This window comes from Myotis lucifugus, unplaced genomic scaffold (assembly GCF_000147115.1).
Source record: "Myotis lucifugus unplaced genomic scaffold, Myoluc2.0 scaffold_40, whole genome shotgun sequence".
Taxonomy (NCBI): domain Eukaryota; kingdom Metazoa; phylum Chordata; class Mammalia; order Chiroptera; family Vespertilionidae; genus Myotis; species Myotis lucifugus.
In genome coordinates, this window is record NW_005871088.1 from 680,030 (window position 1) to 694,225 (window position 14,196).

Sequence of the window (14,196 nt, forward strand, 5' to 3'; positions counted from 1 at the left end):
TGCCTGCCCCTCTTGCCCCTGGTGGGCCTCGGAGGCAGCTCTGGGCTACCCCCACCATTGGACCCCTCATTCTTACAGCGGGGCAGGGGAGGGAGCAGAGTGGGGCCAGGTCTCAGGAGCCTCTTCCTTGTCTAATGTGACATAGCCAACCTGTGAGTGCCCGCCCTTGGTGCCCAGCCCTTGAAACCAGTACACACTTGATTTATTTATTTTATATGCTTTTATTGATTTCATTTTTTTTAATCCTCACTCAAGGATATTTTTCCATTGATTTTTTTTTTTTTAAGAGAGAGTGGAAGGACAGAGAGAAACATCTATGGGAGAGACACATTGATTTGTTGCCTCCTGACCGCGCCCCGACCAGGGCCCCGGCAGGGGAGGAGCCTGCCATCAAGGTATGTGCCCTTGACCAGAATCAAACCTGGGACCCTTCGGTCCTCAGGCCAACGCTCTATCCACTGAGCCAAACCAGCTAGGGCGATTACATTTTTTGAAAGTATAATATTGATTTCAGAGAAGGAGAGAGAGTCAGAAACATCAATGATGAGAGAGGATCCACGGTTGGCTGCCTCCTGCAAGTTCCCCACTGGGGATCAAGCCCACAACCCGGGAATGTGCCCTGACCTCCTGGTTCATAGGTCCACGCTCAACAATTAAGTCACCCCAGCCAGACGAAACCAGTACATACTTTAAATGAATGACCACATATAAACCTCACACGGCCTCACAGGGACAAACACTCTGTCTTGGGAACTTGTGAGTCTGTTTGATCCATGGCTTTCCCAGATGAGGGCCCCGCACCATTCCCCACCCCTGGCCTCCTCAGGCCTTTGTTTCGTCTTTAACCCAGTGAGTAGAAAGCTTCAGAAGATCATTTCCCCACCATGAAATCTGTCCCTGAAGCCCTACCCCAAACACTCCGCCCTCTCCTGGCCCCCATGGGTGAACCCCAGTCCATTGAGGTCAGCCCCCAACCCCAGGCACCAGGTCCCACCCCTGTGACCCACTCAAGAAATGTTCCGTTGTGTCTTCTCTTTCTTTTTTTCTTTTTTTTTTTAAATATATTTTATTGGTTTTTCACAGAGAGGAAGGGAGAGGGATAGAGAGTTAGAAACATCGATCAGCCGCCTCCTGCACACTCCCCACTGGGGATGTGCCCGCAACCAAGGCACATGCCCTTGACCGGAATCAAACCCGGGACCCCTGAGTCTGCAGGCCGACGCTCTATCCACTGAGCCAAACCGGTTCGGCTCTTTCTTTTTTAAAATATATTTTTATTGATTTCAGAGAAGAAGGGAGAGGGAGAGAGATAGAAACATCAAAGATGAGAGAGAATCATTGATTGGCTGCCTCCTGCACCCCCCCTACTGGGGACCGAGCCCACAACCCGGGCATATGCCCTTGACCAGAATCTAACCTGGGACCCTTCAGTCCACAGGCTGACACTCTATCCACTGAGCAAAACCAGCTAGGGCAAGTTCAATGTTTTTCGGTTTCATATATAAGTGAGATCATTGCATCATTTGTCTTTCTCTGACTGACTTATTTTGCTTAGTAGCACAGTGCCCTCAAGGTCTATCCATATTGTCACAAGTGGTCAGATTTCCATCTTTTTATGGTGGAATAACATTCCATTGTATACATGTACATTTCTTTTATCCATTCATCCACTCACAGGCACTTAGGTATTTCCATGTCTTGGCCATCCTATATAATAAAGAGGTGATATGCAAATTGACCCTCACTTCATCACACTGTCACAAGATGGCTGCACCCACAGGCAGGGTTCCTGTAACGAGCCATAAGGAGCAATCAGCAGGGACCTGAGGCTGCGTGGTGCCAGGCTGGGGCGGGGGACCTGAGGCCGCGCCCCCCACCTGGCGGGGCTTGACAAGGGACCTCAGACCATACCCCCCATCCCAGGCTGGGGGACCTCAGGCCACACCCCCTGCCCCGGTGCTGGGCCAGGGGACCTGAGGGTGCACTGGGGGATCTGAGTCTGCACCCCCCACCCAAGAGGGCTTCATGGGGCACCTGAGGCTGCACCCCCACCTGGCGGGGCTTGACGGGGGTGGGGCTGGCTGGGTCTGGGTCTTGTGTGATTTCGAGGTGCATGTGGATGGGCGGGACTTGTCTCTGGTTCCCGTGGCATGCCCCAGACTCTGACAAGAGGAAGATTTTCATATACATTTTACTAATTTTCTTTCATTTCTGACACTTCTATTATCGAGAAAAGGCAAATAGCAATATTAAAATATTTCCTCTAATTAATTCCCTTTTAATGTGCATGAATTTTGTGCACTGGGCTACTAGTCTATATATATAAAAGGCTAATATGCAAAGTGTCCCCTCAGGAGTTCGACCAGGAGAACAGCAGTTTGATCACTTGCTATGACATGGGCTGACCACCAGGGGGTGGTGCAGAACATGGCAGACCAGAACATGGCAGGCGGAGGACTGAGGGAGCGAGGGAAAGAGGAGGCGGGGAGGCTGGGAACCTGATGGGCCCTGATTGCCGGCCATGCCTAGGGACCCTACCTGAGCACGAATTTCGTGCACCAGGCCTCTAGTTGTAAATAAATCATGCTGCAATGAACATGGGGGTGCAGATATCTTTTAAATATACTGTTTTCATTTCCTTTGGATACATTCTCAGAAGTGGGATTGCTGGATCATATGATAGTTCTATTTCTAATTTTTTGAGTGTCCTCCATACTGTTTTCCACAGTGGCTGCACCAATTTACATACCCACCAACAGTGAACAAGGGTTCCCTTCTCCATATCCTCACCAACATGTATCTCTTGTCTTTTTTATAATAATCATTTTAACAGATGGGAGGTGATACCTCCTTGTGGTTTTGACTTGCATTTCCCTGGTGATTAGTGATGTTGAGCACCTTTGTATGCTCCTGTTGACCCTTCGTATATCTTCTTTGGGAAAATGTCTATTCAGGTCCTTTACATATTTTAATTGGATTATTTGGAGGGTTTTGTTTTGTTTTGCTTGCTATTGAATTGTAGAAGTGCCTTATATAACTTGGATATTAACCCCTTGTCTGATATCTGGTTTACAAATATATTCTCCCATTCAGTAAGTTGCATTTTCATTGTGTCAATGGTTTCCTTGGCTGTACAGAAGCTATTTAAAGATGTAGTTTGCCCAGCTGATGTAGCTCAGTGGATTGAGCATCGTCCCATGGACCAAGAGGTCTTGGGTTTGATTCCCAGTTAGATCACATGCCCGGGTTGTGGGTTTGATCCCCAGTAGGGGGCGTGCAGGAGGCAGCCAATCATGTGTCTCATGGATGTTTTTATGTTGTTGTTTTTTTAAAATATATTTTATTGATTTTTTACAGAGAGGAAGGGAGAGGGATTGAGAGTTAGAAACATCGATCAGCTGCCCCCTGCACACTCCCCACTGGGAATGTGCCCGCAACCAAGGTACATGCCCTTGACCGGAATCGAACCTGGGACCCTTGATTCCACAGGCCGATGCTCTATCTGCTGAGCCAAACCGGTCAGGGCTATGTTGTTGTTTTTTATGTTTCTATCTCTCTCTCCTCCTTTCCTCTCTGAAATCAATAAAAATGTATTTTTAAAAATAAAAATAAAGTGATGTAGGTCATTATTGCCCATTCTGACAGGCCTGAGAGATGGCCAGGAGTATGGATCTATGTTGCTTCATAGGAAACTGCTAGTGATTTGGCTGAATGGTCACAACTTGGGAAAGGACAGGGTTGGGGTTACAGAGGTTTGGGGAAGAGGATGTGGATGAACATCCCAGAAGGCGGCCACTGCAGAGGAAACTCAGTATCCAGGTGGACAAAATGCTGTGCCCTGTGGATGCCAGTCAGCCTCTTTCCCAGCCACCCCAGTTCTTACTCAATGGGGCCATGAACAAAGTAGCCATGGTGGCACAGGTGGGTTATGCATGGGCTCAGCAGCATAGACTTCCTCTCACCACTGCCAACCTGGCCCTGGCTGCCTCTAAGGACTGAATCCGCCAACAGCAGAGAATCCTGCTGCTGCAGACATGGCACCCCTCCCCTGGGTGTAGCCAGCCTCCGGTGGAGATAGCATGGTGAAAGGTGTACCACTGAGGACCCACACCCTCCAGGAGTGAAAGTTTGAGAAACTCCAGCAGGTATAGAACCCCAACCAGCCAGGATGCCAGCTGAGAGCAAGAGAAATACAGAAAAGACTAGAGGCCCAGTGCACGAAATTCTTGCACAAGTAGGGTCCCTAGTGGCTGCTGGCTGCCGGCTGGGACCTTCCTTTGTTCTGCACCACCCCCTGGTGGTCCGAGCACATCATAGTGAGTGATTAAACTCCTGGTCCGTCAAACTCCTGAGGGGACACTTTGCGTATTAGGCTTTTATATATATAGATAGATAATAGAAGGAAATTATAAAAAGAAATTTTGGTCTCTTGACCAGGTATAGAAATGAGTGTTACAGAGCCATGTATAATTTCTTCCTTAAATATATTAGGAAGAGGCCCGGTGTATGAAATTCATCCACGGGTGGGGTCTGGCCAGCCTGCCCCAATTAGGGCCGGCCGGCTGGGGTGAGGGGCCGTGGGCAGTTGGCCTGCCAGCCCCTGTTCGAACTCCTGGTCAGGGGACAATTTGCATATTAGCCTTTTATTATATATGATATATATTACTATTTTCTTTTCTGCTTTTTCTCCTTTCCCCTTATTCCTTTACATAGCAATTGTATGTTTTTTAAAATATATTTTTATTGATTTCAGAGAGGAGGGGAGAGGGAGAGAGAGATGGAAACATCGATGAGAGAGAATCATTGATTGGCTGCCTCTTACACGCCCCACACAAAGGATCAAGCCTGCAACCCAGGCATGCGCCCTGACAGGGAATCGAACCATGACCTCCTGCTTCATAGGTCGATGCTCAACCATTGAGCCACGCCGGCCAGGCTACAGCAATTGTTTTAACAAGAAACTTTACAATTTGGTCTTTGAGTCACAGAATATTCAAGTGGGATTATGACTTATTTAGAGGAGAAACTAACCTCCTTAATACTGTGGCTGTCATTTGGAGATTACAAAGGCTGTTGGGACTTTGTGTCTCTCCCCTTTGGGGAGAAGGTGGGAGCATATTTTTCTGAAGGATGCTGGCATTTTGTCAGGCAGAAACATCAAGGTGTCAGCGTTGCTGATGGAAGTTCAAATACATGTAGAAGGGTTTGTATTGATGCTGCAAAGCCAAAGCGGTGTTGGCGGGGGGGACTGTGCCACATCTGGCTTTGTGATACTGGCACGTGGGGACTCCACAGCCACATTTCTTCTTTGTCTTCTGGCTCTCTGTTAGGTTCCCCCAGGAGCAATGCTAGAGAAAGTCTACAAGGCTGGAGAAGGGAACAAGGGTCTTGCTCCTTGCTGTTTGCTTTCTGTTCCTATTGCTGTCACCCAGCCTTGGCCCTCAGCCTGCCAATGTCAATCAATTGATTTCCATCTACAGCTCAGAACCAGTCAGGGAACACCCCCTTCAGAAGACGGAGTCCGGATCTATGTGGCTCCCCTCCTAAGCCTTAGTAGTTTTGGCCACAGCCTTTTAGCACCCTCTCCGCAGAGTCTGATTTCCAGCTCTGCAGGGCCCCTCCTCTGAGCTTAGAAATTCATGCCCTGGCCTCTGTGCCTGGGTTCTGGGCTTGATCCCTGGTTGGGGGTGTGCAGGAGGCAGCCAGTCAATGTTTCGCCCTCCCATTGATGTTTCTCTCTCTCCCCTTCCTCTCTCTCTAAAAATCAATAAAAAATATTTTTATTATTATTATTGTTGTTGTTAATCCTCACCTGAGGATATTTTCCCATTGATTTTCAGAGAGCGTGGAATGGAGGGGGAGAGAGAGAGAGAAACACTGATGTGAGAGAGACACATCAATTGGTTGCCTCCTGCATATACCTGACCAGGGCCGGGGATCAAGCCTGCAACCAAGATATGTGCCCTTGACCGGAAGTGAACCGGGGACCCTTTAGTCCATGGGCCGACTCTATCCACTGAGCCAAACTGGCAATGAAAATATTTTGTAAAAGCCGAACCGGTTTGGCTCAGTGGATAGAGCGTCGGCCTGCGGACTCAAAGGTCCCAGGTTCGATTCCGGTCAAGGGCATGTACCTTGGTTGCGGGCACATCCCCAGTGGGGGGCGTGCAGGAGGCAGCTGATCGATCTCTCTCATCGATGTTTCTAACTCTCTATCCCTCTCCCTTCTTCTCTGTAAAAAATCAATAAAATATATTTTAAAAAAAGAATTGGGAAAAAATAAATTCATTAGCCCTGGCCGGTTTCACTCAGTGGATAGGGCATCAGCCTGCGGACTGAAAGGTCCCAGGTTCAATTCCTGTCAAGGGCACATGCCCGGGTTGTGAGCTCAATTCCCAGTGTAGGGCATGCAGGAGGCAGCCAATGAATGATTCTCTCTCATCACTGATGTTTCCTTCTCTCTCCCTCTCCTTTCCTCCCTGAAATCAATAAAAAATATATTTAAAAAGATAAAAATAAATTCATTAACTCCACCTCTTCCTCTTCTCCTCCCAGCCCTGTAACTGGGAGCTGCTTCCTGCAGTTATTACCTATGTGCTATCTCAGTTCCTCCACTGCCTTCCTTCCACTACCTGCTTAATCAATTCTCTCTATGCAATCCTCTCTGCTGACATACTTTGTGTAGTTTGTTTTCCCAGCTGGATTCTGACTTCTAGTGTCCTTAAATGGTTATTTGTCATTATATCTCAATAAAGCAGGAAAAATAAAAATAAGAAAAGTGGGCAAAGCATATGAATAGGGAGTTCATAGAAGAAAACCCAATATGCTAAGGGGCATAAAAAGATGTTCAAACCCATTGATTATCAGAGAAAAGCAAATTAAAACGACATATCACTTTACACCCATTAGATCAGCAAAAACATACACACAAGGCCACACACGCTTAGAAACACAGGTAATACCAAATGCTGATACCGGTGTAGGGATATGGGGACATAGGACCCCTGTGTACTGCTTCTGGGAATATAGGCACAGCCATTCTGGAGAACAATGTGTCAGTATCTAGTTGTTTTTTTAATTGACTTTATTATTGTGTCTCTCTTATTTATTTATTGTTTTAATCCTCACTCGAGGACATTTTTTTTCATTGATTTTTAGAGAGAGTGGAAGAGAGAGGGAAAAACAGAGAGAAATATCGATGTGAGAGAAACACATCGATTGTTGCCTCCTATACCAGCCTCAACCAGGGCCCTGGCCAGGGAGGAGCGTGCAACCAAGGTACTTGCCCTTGACCAGAATAGAACCAGGGACCCTTTGGTCCACAGGCCGATGCTTTATCCACTGAGCCAAACTGGCTAGGCCTCAGTATCTAGTTTAATTAAATATATACCTAGCCTAGTCCCTATAATTCTGCTTTTAGGCATACATCACAAAGAAAATCTTATGCAAGGAGTAAGGTGGCATATGTGACAAAGCTTATTGCAGCTTTATTTGCAGTGACTGGCAGTACAGGGAATCTGGACATTCATCACCAAGGAAGCAGATAAAACATTAGGGAACACTTTGCAGTATTTGCCAGCAAGATTATATGTAGAGCCCTGGCCAGGTGCCTCAGTTGGTTGGAGTGCTGTCCCGTGCACCAAAAAGTTTCCAGTTTGATCCCTGGTCAGGATCCATAGGGGAGGCAACCGATTGATGTTTCTCTCTCACATTGATACTTCTTTCTCTTCCTCTCTCTCTAAAATCAATAAAAGACATAGCTTCAGGTGAGAATTAAAAAGATGTATATATACCCAGCATTATAAAGAGGGCCTAGCCCTGGCAAGGTAGTTCCATTGGTTTCAGAACATCGTACCCATATGCCAAGGTTGTGGATTTGATCCCCAGTGAGGGCACATACAAGAACCAGCCAATGAATGCATGAATGAGTGGAACAACAGATCAGCGTTTCTCTCTCTCTGTCTCATTAATCAAAAAATAATAATAATAATAAAATAAAGAGAACCTATAAGCATGATGTTGAATGACTTCTGTGGCCAGTAATGACAGAGTAAGTAATCTGAACTGTAGTACTCATTAAGAACAACTAGATGAGCTCAACAAACTATGAAAAACATTTGCTTGAAAATATCCAAGTGATAACAGGTAATGAAGAATTACAAGGCAAAGATATGAGAGAAAGAAGAAACAGAGCCTGGCTGGTGTCGCTCAGTGGTTGAGTGTCGACCTATGAACCAGGAAGTCACTAGTTCGATTTCCGTTCAGGGCACATGTCCGGGTTGCGGGCTTGATTCCCAGTAAGGCGCATGCAGAAGGCAGCCAATCCACCATGTTCCTCTCTCATCATTGTTGTTTCTCTCTCTCTATCTCTCTCACTTACTCCCTCTCTATCTCTAAAAAAAAAAAATCAATACAAAAAATATATATACTAGAGGCCCCACGCACGAAATTCAGGCAGGCGGGGGTTGGGGGGTGGGGGCTCAGCCTGGCCTGCACCCTCTCACAATCCGGGATCACTGGCTCCTAACCGCTCGCCTCCCTGCCTGATTTCGCCCCTAAAACTCAAGCTTCTTCTTTTTTTATTTTTAATATTTATATTTCTTCTTTATTTTTTATTTTAAAATTTAAGCTTCTTGAGAACATAAGGCATTTAACATTAGTCCACATTCCTTATAGAGAGCTAAGCATGGTAAACACAGCAAATACTTAATACTTATGGGCTTCTATACAGACACTTTCCAACCAGGAATGTTTTAATAGACAGTCTCCAAAAACTTGAACTGGAAAACCTAAGAGTAGAGTGCTCACACTTCAGGCATCAGGAGCTATTAGCAGGAGTTCTATCCCAATTAAACTCTAATTCTGAGCTCTCAACAGTCTGGAAAAACGCCCTTCACTGTCTCCAAAGTTTCTTATTCATCACTATCCCATTTTCCTCCGCTTCAAACCAAGATAACAAATGAAACCTTTAATTTTGATCTTCCTCGCCACAAGGGAACAGCAAACCTCAATCCTGCCAGAAATCACGTCCAAATACTGCCAGACTGAGGCCTATAGGGTTGACTATGTACATGCAGAATAACAGGCTCACGTTCTAGCGGTAGGCGCCCAGGCGTCCTCCACAATCCCACAATCCTCTGGTCGCCCAGGTGTCCTCCACAATCCCACAATCCTTTGGTTGCCCAGGTGTCCTCCACAATCCCACAATCCTCTGGTCGCACACTTTCGGCTTTTCTAGCTCCTCCTTAACTGATGTTTCCTTCAGTCGAGTTGCAACCTCCAGGCAGGGCCTCTAGTTGGAGAGGATTTTTCTGTTCTTTGACGTTGATAGCTGTTTATTATTTGGAATCAGTGAAGTTTCGGGAGAACTGCTGCTGCCATGAACATGTCGGTCCCAAGTGAACTCATGAAACAACCGCCCATTCAGTCCACTGCTGGCGCCGTCCTGGTTCGCAATGAGAAAGGTACTGTGCTGAGCCGTTTTCTCATCGGATCTTCCTCTTCCTTCCCAGCACACTCCACACCTACTCTGGGCGGACCACCTCAACCCCGCAGACCCTTAAGACCTTATCCTCTATTTCTTCGACTTTCCCCCATCAAACTCACACCCTATTGCATTGCCTAAGGGCACCCCTAAATCCCTGGGGGGCAGGACCAGCCTGTGTGAGAGGCATGGTGTTCTGGTCTCTGGTTGTTATGGCGTTCTGGTCACTGGCTTTATATATATATATATATATAGATATACTAGTGGCCTGGTGCACAGATTTGTGCACATTGAAAGGAAATTAATTAGAAGAAATATTTCAATATCGCTCTTCGCCCTTTCTCTATAATAGAAGTGTCAACCAAATTCATGATCAACCATGACAGATCAAAACACATGCATGCAATTGGCGCCAGCAAGAGCTTTATATGTATCACGCATGTGTGAGTCAACTTAGCCTTTTATATACTAGTATATAGAACAAACTTGATTAATTAGACCTGCTTTCTGATGTAGCTAAACTTTTTCCATCCCAGTGAAGCACTCCAACTTCTCTTTCAGGTAATTGTCAGCAACACAGCAGTAAATATCAACACGAAGCAAATTATTATTGTAGATCACGCAGGGAGAACAAAGGGTAAAATATTCTACTGCAGCAGTGTTTGACTATATTCTGCACAGTGAGAAAACCTGAAGTCATTTTCAAGGTCCACTATTTCTTCTTTTCAGTTGGGTCAAGTTTCTAAGCTTTCTAAATCTCCGTTTTCCGGCTAATAAAAAGAAAATAGGATTCCACTGAGTCTCCTATTTACCTACTCCAGGACTTCTGTGAGGATCAAATGAGATGAGGCATGGGAAAACGCTTCACAGACATTTGGTTAAAGTGTAAAATGTTTGCACCTGGCTATAAAGCAAGTTGTGTTCCTGGGCTGAAGAAACTCCAAGGAGGCTAGTCGCCAGGGAGAGGAAGCTGGGCATTGCTATGTGACATCATTACCTGGTGCCCACAGCCACTGTTTCTGATCTGGGCTGGGCTGTGGGCTGCATTTTGCACCATGGGGTCTTGGCACTGTTGGCTAAGGTTTGGTGGGCTGTCGCTCCAGGATGATGGTGGGGCCTGTGTCCCACTTGGGGAAAGCTGAGTGTTGCTTTGTGGGCACCAGGTCCGAGGTGCTGTTTCTCTGTAAATGGCCAGTGCACATCACAGCAGCTCCTATGTTAAGGATCTGCCCCCTGGTGGTCAGTGTGCATCATAGTGATGGGCCGGACGGTCAGACACTTAGCATATTAGCCTTTTATATATATAGATTGTTGTAGCTATTCTAATTCCTTTGTCTTTCAATATAAACTTTAGAATAATATTGTCTATATCTACAAGAAATCTTGCTGGGATTTTTGTAGGAATTGCATTACATCTGCATGTCAATTTTGGGAGAATTCATATCTTTGCTATGTTGAGTCTTCCAATCCATGAATAGGTTATGTCTCTCCTTTTATTTGCTCTCTCATGAGCTTCTATACATGTTTTGTTAGATTTGCACCTAAGTGTTTCATTTCTTTGAGCTCTTGTAAATGATATTGCATTATAATATACTAGAGGCTTGTTGCACAAAAAGATTCATGCAATAGGCCTTCCCTTCCAGGGGGCACCAGTTTTCCTCTAGCACCCAGGACCCAGGCCTTAGTCTTCACTGCTCCGGCCGGAGTCGCCTTCAGTCTTCGCTCTACCGCTTCGTGCCTATGTATGAAAATTAACCGCCATCTTTGTTGGCGATTAATTTGCATATCTCGCTGATTAGCCAATGGGAGGCATAGTGAAGGTACGTTCAATTACCATGTTTGTCTATTATTAGATAGGATATTTCTATTGATTTCAGAGATGAAGGGAGGAAAGAGAAATAGAAACATCAATGATGAGAGAGAATCATTGCTTGGTTGTCTCCTGCATGCCAATCAATGGGGATCGAGCCTGCAACCCAGGCATGTGCCCTGATTGGGAATCGAACTGTGACCTCCTGGTTCATAGACAATGAACAATCAATTGTGGGGTGGGACCTCGCCCCAGGGTGACCTTCCCTCCCCTAGCAGATCGCTGGTCATGAGGTTTGGAGCCCCTGGCCTTTCCTCCCTAGAGATGACATCAGGCCTCAGTTGAATTTCAGCTCCAGGCCCAGAAAAGCACCCAAACCAGCCACAGGCTGACCTCAGGACCAGCTGCATGGAATGATGGCCCCCTGCCCTGCTGGGGACCACAGCCCTGCAAGGACACACCTGGAAAGCTGCTGCATATTCTATGGGGTCTTCCCCTGGGACCTCCCCTAAACTCTCCACCCTTAAACCCTTAGGATGGAGGACCCAGTGCGCTCTCCCTTCCGGGATGCCCGTGCCTACCCACCCTCCCACCAGGCACGTAGGCACGTTACCATTAGCTCCCCACTCCCAAGCTCCAAGGGCCCTTCCTTTACCTCTGTAACTTGTTTCCTAAGCCCATTTATTCTAACAAGGTCTTCTTCTCCCTCTGTGATTTACCCAATAAACGTTCTCTTACAGTTGAGTCTTGCTCCGAATTCCTCCCTAGCCAGAACCCAAGAACCGAAGTTGCTGAACCCAGGTTTGGTCTGACTCCACTGGTCAGACACCTGGCGCTGTTCCCTGCCGCCTACAACACTGGTTAGTATTGTTGTGTAAAAATCATCTGAGTAAGAGAGGAATTAATTTTAATTTTATTTTTTATTATTATTATTTTTTAATCCTCACTTGAGGATATTTTCCCATTGATTTGTAGGGAGAGTGGAAGAGAGAGGGAAAGACAGAGAGAAACATGGATGTGAGAGAAACACATCGATTGGTTGCCTTTTGCATGTCCCCCCCCGCCCCCCCGCCCCCCCCACACACACACCAGGGCCTGGGCCAGGGAGGAGCCTGCAAACAAGGTACGTGCCCTTGACCGGAATCGAACCCAGGACCCTTCGGTCCGCAGGCCGACACTCTATCCACTGAGCCAAACCGGCTAGGGTGAGAGGAATTTTAAAGGCACTAGATTCTTACTAGACACACATTAAATAAATGAAATTATTCAAAACATAACAAAGAGGTGTGCCATTTACCCACAGAATTCTCTATAGGCCACTGCCAAGGGAAGTACAGGACATTTTCCCTGACCAACTTTACTGGGAACCTGGTGGCAGCAGAATTTCACAGAACTAATAATAATGCTTGTAAAAGTGAAGAGATTTTGTCTAGCAATGGTGTGTGTTGTGCTGTGATGGCTTGAAGTCTTGCTCTCTTTAAAATCCACTGCTCATGCCCTCGCTGGTTATGCTCAGTGGATAGAGCATCCACTTGCGGACTGAAAGGTCCCGGGTTTGATTCCAATCAAGAGCACATGCCGGGTTGCTGGCTCGATTCCCAATAGGGGCCGTGCAGGAGGCAGCCGATCAATGATTCTCTCTCATCATTGATGTTTCTCTCTCTCTCCCTCTCCCTTCCTCTCTGAAATCAATAAAAATCTATTTAAAAATAAATAAATAAAAGCCACTGCTCATGCAATGGTAGATTCTCATAATAAACACGACTTCTGGCATCCCAGAGCATCTGAATCAGACAGAAAAAGTATTTTTATTTCTACTTTCTTCCAGGATTTAACCACTCAAACTCTAAAATACTCATTGGTCAAAGTCCTGCAACCTACTGTGTTAAGATGGCCTTCAGCTTGGCCTCACACCTTGTGAAAAATTAGAGTGAGCCCGGCTGATGTGGCTTCATGGTTGAGCATCGATCTATGAACATAGGAGGTCATGGGGTCGAGAGTCCAGGTCAGGGCACATACCCAGGTTGGGGCATCCAATATCAGTAGGGGGTGTACAGGAGGCAGCCGGTCATTGATTCTCATTGATGTTTCTGTTTCTCTCTCCCTCTCCCATCCTCTCTGAAATCAATAAAAATATATTTTTTAAAAATAAAGTTAGAAGGACCCGGAAGGATCACTCCAAAGAAATTTGCTATCCCAATTGATCGAGACATTTCGGCTACGTAATTATAGGCCTTCCCAGAGGGAAGGAGGCCTGTCACTACCCTGGGAGGGACCCTTCTAAGTGTTGCTGATCATTCCTAGGGCCATCAGAGTGAAAGAAACACCCAGCTGGGTCCACGCTGCCCACATAAAGCTAGCCCTCCAGCAGGACTGGACTGTGGTTCCCACGGAGGACTTTTCTAGAATGTTAGGTGTGAGCAAATAATTAAATTGATATCCCCTCCCCTGGGAAACAGACCTTTCTATCCTTTCTCAACATACATTCCCTTTCGCTTAGACTACATTCCATTTGCAAAGACCAGTAACTTTCCCCCTGGACTTGCCCAGGATCCAGATCCGCCCAGAAAATTGCCCTCCGAAAAGGCCTGCCTAGAGGCCTTTCAAGTCTTTGACTCAGGGACTCTTTCCCCCTCCCCACGTGGGAGTCTGTACTTGTTCTTCAATAAATTTCCACCTTTGCTATAAAAATGAATGAATGAATGAACCTGTGGGTTGCGACCATCGGAAAACACATATAGCATATCAGATATTTACATTACGATTCATAACAGTAGCAAAATTACAGTTATGAAGTAGCAAGGAAAATAATTTTATGGTTGGGGGTCACCACAACATGAGGAACTGTATTAAAGGGTCGCGGCATTAGGAAGGTTGAGAACCACTGGAATAGATAAATAAA